Genomic DNA, 10,427 nt, shown 5'->3' with positions numbered 1-10,427 from the left:
GTATCTCCTGGTTTCTATTTCCCTCTGCAACGTACACTACTTTTCTCTTGCTACCAACTAATTTAACCTTTCATCCTTTCCCTATAGTTTTTACTGAGCTCGTAGTATGTGCTGCCTCACAAAATTGACTTTGCCAGCATCCTGATTCTTCCAATGCTGCTTACAACCGCCATAGTCTCCTTTGGCCCTGACCCTTCCTCATGACCATTTTCTCCCCATTTTTTTCCCCAAATCCTCAGTTTTGGGTCCTAATTCTAGTAATATTCCAGGGCAAATTCCAGATGAAGAGAATCTGGTTTGTCCATCTCCTCTTCTCATTAGGCCATATTGTGGATTTGTTATATCTAGCTACGGCAAGGGCAGGGTTACTTAACATTAAATATGGCTGCCCAAGTCCCCTCTTTGGCAGGAAGCATCTTCTTTTGTAAAGTATTATAAGTGTAGCAACCATCATAACTGAAATGTATTGCACAATCGATTATGAAGGACAACTATATCATATTTTTTGCCAGTTGGCTTCTAAAAATGCATAATCTGAGATATTAAGAAATCAGATACTTTTTCCTCACAATGTACGTTCTGAAGGTGGTGAAACAAACACTGTCTTCCTTTCAGTGCCGTAGAAAACTGGCACAGAGAATTTGACTGACTAGCTGAAGATAGCACAGTTAGTCAGAAACATGTTTACCATGAGGGGGCCGGGGTCTTAGTCCCCAGTTCCTGCATGCTGGGGCCTCTTCTACATTCTCAGTCAGGCTCTCTTTCACTTCTCAGTACCCAGAATGCCTCAGAGAGTTCCATTACCATACACTTTATGGAAAGGGTAAGAAACAAACGGGGAAGAAAGAAACAGGGAAGATTACTGATTGGGAGTCGTAAATGTTTGGCTTCAGATGTCTGTGGTTAGCCTCAAGTAATACAATCCAATTCTTCCTACTCCCTTTGCTCTCAGTAATGAATAACTAAGGCTATTAAGATTGAACAGAAATTTCTTTGCATTTATTTTTCTTTTGACCATGAAAAGTCTCATCGGGATGTTGCCATGGAGACCATGATGTCATAAGCAACACAATGTACTGCACTGAAACCCCAGAGAATCAAAGACAGGGCTTGATGGAAGAATTTTCTGGGCTGGTTTATTGCACTTAACAAGAAAATGGAAACTTGACTTGAGAGAGAAAAAACATTTCTAAATGCTGCACACTGCTGGGGGTCAGTTGATGTGGTCAGTGAAAACGCCACAAAAGAAAGTGCCTCTACAGTTCAGACACACAAAGAGGTCAGAGTGAGGGGGTAAACAGAGTGTGTGACCAAACTGGCTGCACTTCGGACAGACTGTTCCCAAGCTGAGATGGTCCAATTTTGGATAACACAGCAAGAACTTCCTACTGAATTTTTAAGTCATGTTGAAAATTCACTGTCATATTTAATAAAAACAGGGAACTCATAGATGAAGTAAATCAGAATAGATGGGGCTTAGCAGAGTTTTGTGTGCACAGGATCACATGAGTTATGGTCTTCTTCAGTGTCAAGTGTTGGGCACTGTTCCCTTCCTTTACACTCAGTCCTCACCACCCAAGGTATTTCCTAGCTCACCATCAGAGGTGGGTTTTTTGTTTTGTGTTGTTGTTGTTGTTGTTGTTGTTTTTGCTCCGGTCATTGTGCAAAACACAACTTTGCACAGAAGGAAAAAACAAACAAAATGAAACAAAAAATGCAATCCTAAAGGAAAAAGGTTGAAGAAACAAAAAAGACCTGAAGACAGATCACTGGGAGTGATAGAATTGAAAAGCTGCAGGCTTGTTTACTAAAATAGGTGTTGAAAATGACAGAGGTATATGATGAGCAGGTATGTACATGTCAGGGAATCAGCATGTTCCTGATCTATTCTGAGATTATCTCAGATATATGGAGTGGTGCTAACTTTCAATTTAAGAGTTTCAACCTCTTTTGAGTTCCTGAAATTTTTCATGGAAGGGATTTTAAAGCATATGAGATTATATCAAGGTAGATTTTCTATAATAAAGAACTTTCTTTGCGAAGACATCTTCATTTCTTACCTTTTTTGGGGGGAGAGTGAAATTTATATAACATAAAATTCATCATCTTTAAGTGAACAATTCAGCAGCATTTAGTACATTCGGCAGTGTTGTACAAACACCACATCTACTTAGCTTCAAAACATTTTAACTACTCCCAAAATAAAGCCTTGTATCCATTAAGCTGTTACTCTCAGATCCTCCCTCCCTCCAGTCCTTGACAGCTACCAATCCACTTTCTGTGTCAATGTATTTACCTTTTCTGAATATTTCACATAAGTGGAAACATAAAATTTGTAATCTTTTCTGTCTGGCATCTTACACTTAGCATAATGTTTTCCAGGTTCACTTTCATTATAGCATGGATCAACTCTTCATTCCCTTTGTGGCTAAGTAATATTTCATTATATGCATGAACCATAATTTGTTCATCCATCCATTCATTGATGAACATGTAAATTATTTCTACTTTTTAGCTATTACGAGTAGTGCTGCTGTGAACATTTATGTACATGTACTTGTTTGAGTCTCTGTTTTCTGTTCTATGGGTCTATACCTAGCAGTGGAATTTCTGGGTCTTATGACAATTCTATGTTTAACTTCTTGAGAAATTGCCGAACTAGTTTTCACAGTGATTGAGCCATTTCTGCATTTCCATCAGCAATGTACGAAGATTCCAATTCCTCCACATCTTCACCAACATTTGCTCTTTTCCACTTTTTATAGCCATCCAAGTGGGTGTGGAGTGATGTCATTGTAGTTTCAATTTGCATATGAATGAGGACTATTTTTTCATGTTTGTTAGCCATTTGTATATCTTCTTTTGAGAAATGTCTGTTCAAATTCTCCTATTTTATTGAAGTTCTACATTATCTGCTTGTTTTTTTTTAACTTCTATTAAATGTCCAGAATAAAAGATTTCTTTGCCATCTCCTAGAAGTGCATGCCTTCCTCTTCCTACATCCTTTTAGCTTTATTCCTTAATAACTAGGTGACCAGTGTCAAATCATGCAAAGAATAGGGAACAATCAGCAAAATAATTACTGGGTGTGCCCTGAAGAAGGAAAGAAATGACTCTACCACTCTCTTCTGCTTTTTGCACTTCTGTGTAAGGTATTCAGCCGTGTTCCAATCACTGTTATCTGGGAATCTTTCCTATTGCACGAGGTCACCTAAACTCAATTTCAATTTCTATGCTGTTAGATATTGGTGCTGGTTCTCACAGAAAATTTTTCTCATTGGACAGTGAGGTAATGGAGGTCAGAGAATCGGTAGTTGCCTAAACTCTACAACTATTACCAGCAAGCGAGGACTAGAATCCAGGCCTCCTGATTCCTTTATCTGTGTTTATTTTACTACACATCTCTGCCTCCACCCTGCAGCAGGAAGAAGTGGAAGGGCAGGAAAAGTCTTCACTGGGGAGTATTAGTAAAAAGTGAGAAAAACAAGAAATATCTTTCATGTCATTATTCTTCAAGAGTTACTGGCAGGGAGCAAGAGGTGACAGTGAAGATTAAACAGAATTTTTGCAGTTTCGTGGGTTTTGCACTGGAACGCCTTGAGGAACTCCAGCTGTTTCATCATCTGGGTATATTGAGGTTTTTTTCCCTTGCTCACTGTTTACTGCATGCATATAACATAGAAGGGGATGTGGTATTCTGCTGCCTCACTGCCTTCCCTGCAGGTGACCTAATAACTTCTCCTTGCAGATCTAGTACATGTGGGTGATACTCTCTGCCAGTGGAAACCTGTAGCTAAATAACAGAGGGTAGGCCAGAGAGAAGCAACCAAAAATATGGTTAACCTCCTTTACTTTTCTGCACTGAAGAAGGCTAGACCACTCCCCTGCTGAGGGGACATAGCCTATGTAGTTGCTGCCTGAGAGGCCTTTATCCCTTTGGCATCCACCCTGAGTAAGGACTCGAAGAGCACAGGCCTCGGAGTCAGATAAGTGAGGTCAGTGTTTGGCTCTCAGCTGTGCTAGTGACTAGGCATATGACTGTGGACAAGTCACTCAAACTTCATGAGCTTTACTCCCCCCCCTTCATAAAAGGGAAATGGCAATATGTATCATCTCTTATAAAAATAAGATGAGATATTGTAAGTAAAATACTAATCATGTACTGTACATGTGTACATACATATACATATACTGTCTAGAACTTAGTCTGTGCAAATTAAGTGGTGATTCCGCCTTCACTTCCTTTTGCTTCAGCCCTTGCTCTCCTGACCAACCTGAGTGGACAGCCCACCTGAGCTCTAAGTATGTGATGAGAAGGACTCACATAGATGGCCTGCATTATCTGGACCACAGGACAGCAGTCCCTCCCCAGCCTGGCCTGAATACTGAGACAGCTACTTTCAAGTCCTCAGCTGCCGTGACCCATCAGCAATAATCACTAAACCAACCCTCCCTTCCTTGCCCAGACTCACTTTATTCAGAGTCTCATTGGACTTGTGAACTGTCTTTCACTCCACTGGTGATGGAAAACATTTGCTTTTTTCAGGTAAGGGAAAACCTACCTATCAATAACAAGGTTGGAAGAGTTTCCCTAGTTGCATTCCATAGTTTAGTATTTAACTCTAGATTTTCTATTATTCTATATCTTAGCTTCAGGATTCCTATCTCATCACCTTAAGTCAGACTGTAAACTCTCCAGAAGGAAGAGATGCCTTATATTACAATATTCTCACATAGTGCCTAGCACAGTATATTCAAGAACCGCCTCTTTACTTCACTGAGAGCCAGTTTGGGTAGAGATCAAATGTACCTCAAGCTAAAAGAATTCATTGGATAGTGGCAAAAAATTGAAGGTGAAGCTGTAAGGCTGGGCTTGGTCCAAATCTGTAGGACTGAATAGATTTTTAACTCATAAGAGAAAGAAAGAACATTAAGGAGTTAAATGAAAAGAACCAGGAGCATATATTTACTGAAAGCCTGGCAAACTACAGGTCTCCTCCACAGAACTCTTTAGTGCTTCCTGTCTATGGCCCCAATTTGGCATATAAGCTCATTAGAATGGTTATCATTTTACGCATACATACCTTAGCCTTGAGCTGTTGGAGACCAAGAACCATAACCTTTTGATTTTTGTACCCTGCGTGTCTAACATAGTGCTGGCCACATTCTGAAGGCTCAATAAATGGGGTAGTTGATGGTGATTGGAATATTCTATCCTTGAAGTTGAGGTGACATTGAGATGCCCACCAGAGCTTGGAAATAAGGCTTTTCTCTGAAGGTTACACCAATAAATCAGTTCTTGATCTGTTATCTCTAGAAAACACTTTGTAAAACATTATGTTCTGCAAGCAAAAGATCAGGGACAGGAAAATGAATAACTGCATTCATGGGGAAAAAAAAAAGAAAAAAGAAAAAACCTGAAGCCTAATCAACGCTATTATTTTTATTTGTTTTTAAAGAGAGAATGTGTGGGCACCAAGAAAATGGTGCCCATGAAGCCTAGAAAGAGGAAGGCCAGAGAGTGAGACCTTGTCAATGTCAGTCCCATGTTGTTCTGAGCAGAGAAACTGACGGGCCACCAGAATGTTCTCTGACTTGGTGGTGTCACTGTTCTTTGAGCTGCCCGAGGGCCTGGACCAGAGTATCTCAGTTTTTATTACTCAGCTGTCAGTTCCATCCAAGAAGAGGCTGTCTATAGTTTATCATGGTGTCCTTGGCATCTATCATGGTGTCTGACATGTGACAGGTACTCAAATATTTATTGAATTAATGAATATTTCTTTTTTTTTAATATTAAAACTTTACTTTCCTTTAGGGTAACTTAAAATTAAAACTAAATTGTTATATATATATATATATATATATATATATATATATATATATATAATGAATCAAATTTAAATAATTACAAATTGAATATGTTGTTGCTGTTTTCAGTATTATGCATCCCACTTCCTCCTGGAAAGCCTTACTTGCTATTCAAGGACAGCAGGCCTCTCACTCCCCTTTTCAAATGCCACCAGAGGTCCTTTGGTTTAGGAACCACCAGTCTGGATGTCTATGGTCTATCCTCTGAATCTGTGCTCATCAAGGAACCTCTGGATCATTATAGTATTTTGTCATTTCTAAGAAGTGATGCATATATTTTTATACTTCTTTGTTTATAACATTCAGAAGTATCTTGTAAAGAGCATATTTAATACAGTACTTTTTTTTTAAATGGTTCTCTAAAAAAAAAGTGGTAATTATGGGGCGCTTGGGTGGCTCAGTGGGTTAAGCCGCTGCCTTCGGCTCGGGTCATGATCTCAGGGTCCTGGGATCAAGCCCCGCATTGGGCTCTCTGCTCAGCAAGGAGCCTGCTTCCTCCTTTCTCTCTGCTTGCCTCTCTGCCTGCTTGTGATCTCTGTCTGTCAAATAAATAAATAAAATCTTTTTAAAAAAAGTGGTAATTAATCCATGATGTAATCTAATTATCAGTAATATTTAAAAATTACAGAAATATAGTAACTCGACTTCTTTTGTACTTTAATACCAGGAACAGGGGGCATAGATGATAGTTTTATAAAATCCAGAAACTGGAAAGAAATAACTACTTTATAAACGAATAATTCAAATTCCAATTTACATATCCACCTCCGAGAGTTCTATTATCTTGATTAGGACCCGAGAGCTGATCCAATCTGAGCACTGAGCAAACGGAGTTCCTAGTGACACAGTCTGTTTTCCCCAGTGACTGATGAGGCCTCTCTGAGCACTAGGGCTTCTTCTTTCCTCCCTTGTATCAGCTTTGTCATACCAAAACATGGCAATTTGATTTGGACCTAAATCTCTTCTATCATAAGTAGGCAAAGTAATAGATATTCCCAGGACCATCACTCTTAAGTACAGGAAAGTCATAAGATCAGTAATAAAAATAGTATTTTTTTCCTCAAAATCTATTCAGTGAACATCCAAACCACACCCTCCTACTCAAAATAAACCATCTCCAAATATCCCACCATCTGCCACCTGTTTCTTCTACATTTCCACCTGGTTCCTGATGCTGGGTCACCAAGGTTACACCCGCAACTGTTCCAATGATAGCTGGGTGCCAGCGCTGTCCCATGGAGAATGCACAAGCCACCTTCACTAGGAACTGCTTCCTCCAGATCCAAAGACCCCAGAACAATAAATGTTAATTTACATCCTTGTAGGTTCATACTGTGACTCTCAGTGACACCACTTTTATTGCACTTTGAATCCCTCTTCCAAAGACTGTCAAACTCCGAAAGTACAGTACTGGGATTCTGATGGTCTCCTCAACACTTGAAGCTCTTTGCCTTAGTTAGGACCCAGGCTGTATTGCTGTTACAAAGAAACAAATGGTGGCTTAAATAAGATAAGAATGTATTTCTATCATTGCATAATCCAGAGGTAAGCAGTTCTGCCACCTTGAACATCCTGATTCATAGCAGAGTCCCAGGCACATGCTCCAGTTTTCACCGTGGACTCATGGCTGGTGGGGAGGTGTGAGTAGAGTGATGGGGGTCAGTCCTCTTCCTCCTCCTCAGCACAAAGTTGTACATCCTGACTTTGTATCCAAGCAGGCAGTTCACTCCACATACCAGAAGAGTTAAATGCCAGCTACTGTTTTGTAAAGAGTGGAGATATTTTTCTAGTTTTTTCCCTGATGTATTGTCGCTGCCCATCCAGTTCTTGCTCCCCAAGCAAAGGGATGCCTGGAGGGTCCATACACTTAAAGGTACTCAGACTAATCTGAATTAGGCAGATCTCCATAGCACCCACTTAAAAGTAATGAGAATCAGAGAAGGAAAGTGAATAAAACACGTACTAGGAAACAAATTCATTTTATTTATTATTCATTATTTTGTGAAACATAGGTTCTGCACTTGGCACTGGGCATACAGGTGAATTAGGCAGGCACAGTTTCTGTGCTGGACATCTATACCCAGTCTCCAATTTTCTCCACCCTCTCCTCTGTTAGATAATGTCAGTAGGCAACCTTGTCTTTGGGTCTCCAGCAGAAACTGGAGTGAGAGAAGAGAGAGTGAAGTAGGGGGTATCTGTGACCCTGGCTCTCTTCCTGTGAAGTCAGCTTGAGTTGGCATGTCCTTCAATCAAAGCACCTGTTCCACTCAGAAGTTTCCTCCGCATTTGATTCTTTTACTCCAGCTTCAGGGACTACTCCCTTCTCTCAAAAGGTGAGAGAAGGGAGCCCCAAGTTCTGATGTTAACTAAGGTGATTGCACCATCCTAGATATCTAAGATTCCTTTCAGCTCAAACACTTTCCACCTCCAATGTTCTATGGTTCTATGCAAGAAAGTAAACAGGAATATATGGTATTTCCTGAGAAGTTGCAGAGCACATTTTGGTAAAACAAAATAGTCATTATATTTACAGTCCTGTATGGTCTTTGGAGACATTTCTTCCAGTTATTACTCAAATCGTACAACCCTGAAACACAGCAATATTTACTGTGTTCCTTTTACGGGTGAGGAAAGCTGCTAATAGGCTTCCCTAAGATGGTGCTCCTTTCAGAGTGTTTTCTCCGTGTCGTTAGAGTGACATTTCTAAAAATAAAGTCTGCCCTGTCTGTCTCTTACTCAAAACCTTCAGTGGTTCCCCATTGCTTACATGATAAGGTACAAGCACCTTGTCAAGTCATGCAAGGCCCTACTGCTTCCCCAGCCTCACCCACTGCTGCCTCCCTGTTCTCTATGGTTCAGCAACCCTGACCCATTTGTAATCCCCCCCACACACATTTTCTTGTAGGAGGAGAGAGAAGAAAGAGAAGTGTTACTGGAAACAGAAGTAAAGGGCATTTGAGATTGAGGAAGTACTCAGCAGGGTCAAGAAAGATCTGGACTGGAATGCTTTGATAGTTAGCAGGCACCAATGGCTCTGGAGAGAGGAACCCTGGGAGGAATGAAACAGAAGTGGGGAGTGGGGACAGCTCTAAAGAGAACTCTGTCAGGGAATTTGATCTGTAGAGGAAAAGAAGCACTATAGACATAAAGAAAAAGCCAAGGTAGACAACAAAAATTCTTAAGTTATGGATTTAGGATTATAACGATAGTTTGACAGGGAAAAACAACAGAGAGGTGTACATTGACAGTAGTAAGAGAAAGGCCACCTTTATGAGCAAGCTTGTTGCCATCATCAAGTCTTCTTTGGGCAACCCTGCCACATAACCCCAAACCAGGCGAGGGGCACTGCTTCTTCCACAAGATCCTGTGCATTCCCTGCCGTAGCATCCGTCACCCCAAACTAAACTCTCTGTGGATTTCCTCATCTCATACACTGTAAGCCACCTGAAAGAGCTTACTGTTTCTGTCACAATTCCTCTTAAAGCAACCAGAATGTATCATCTCACAGTACCAGATGTCAGAAGTCCAATATGGGTCTAAAATCAAGGGGATGGTAAAATTGTGCTCCTTCTGGAGACTCTCAGGGAGAGTCCATCTCCTTACCATTTCCAGCTTCTAGAGGCTGCCCACATTTCTTGAGTTATGGCCCCTTCTTCAAATCACTCAGGCCTCTGCTTCCATTACCACATCCCTTTCTCTCTAACTCTGATTTTACTGAAGGACCCTCGTAATTACAGTAGACCCACCAGATAATCCAGAATAATTCCCATTTTAAGGTCCTTAACTTAAGCACATCTACAAAATCTCTTCTACTGTGCAAGGTGACATAGTCACAGATCAGGAGGATTCTGATGCAGAATATTGGGTGGCCCCCACTCTGTCTACCACACCGTTCAGGGCAGGTCCTACATTAGTCATCCCTGTATCCCAAATGCTTGGACAATAGAATATGCTCAATGTCAGTTCTCTTTCCCATCTAGTCTTTATATACTGCTCTTACATATTCTTTTATTCAGTTTGAAGAGCTACTCTACTGAGGGGAAAATGATGTGATTTAGGGGGAAATATGCTAGATTAGAAATAAGAGATCTAGGTTATTAATCTCGGGCTCCCTGTTTCCAAATGGGCAAACTGAGGCTCAGACCATCCAACTATTACATCATACCCAAGTGAAAAGTCTAGGATTTGAAGCCCACTCTTCTTGTCATCTTAGCACAAAATTCTATCAGCCCAGATTCATGTTGTTTGACTCTACTGTGAAGGCAGGTCAAGGTCCTGATCAGCATCTTCCACCAGTTAAAGGGGGTTAGATGGAGTGGTATTTGTAATAGTCTTGACTTCTCCAGGGGTTACATATGTGGATTTACTGAATCAGTAACCCTAAAGAAGCTATGCTTTGTTCTTACCGAGTAATTTTCCTTTTACCTCATTTGATTTCCAACTGTTTATTTTCCTAAGGAAAGAATAATCCATGAACTTTTGGACCTTCTGGTGCCAAACATAGGCCACACTTCCCTGTATTGTACTGTTTGTGTAATTCCTGACATTGGCACAAGCTT

The 10,427-nt window shown here is 40.6% G+C and overlaps 1 long non-coding RNA gene across 1 annotated transcript; it reads left to right on the top strand.

Annotated features, from left to right (window-relative positions):
- The first annotated feature begins 1,110 nt into the window (after positions 1 to 1,110).
- On the top strand, positions 1,111 to 7,155 carry LOC125080180 (uncharacterized). Its single transcript, XR_007121230.1, has 3 exons — positions 1,111 to 1,279; positions 4,255 to 4,546; positions 6,944 to 7,155. It is a non-coding gene; the product is annotated as an uncharacterized LOC125080180 (long non-coding RNA).
- Positions 7,156 to 10,427: the final 3,272 nt, after the last annotated feature.

This window comes from Lutra lutra, chromosome 10, assembly GCF_902655055.1.
Source record: "Lutra lutra chromosome 10, mLutLut1.2, whole genome shotgun sequence".
NCBI lineage: Eukaryota > Metazoa > Chordata > Mammalia > Carnivora > Mustelidae > Lutra > Lutra lutra.
This window is presented reverse-complemented; position numbering and strand designations above follow the sequence as displayed.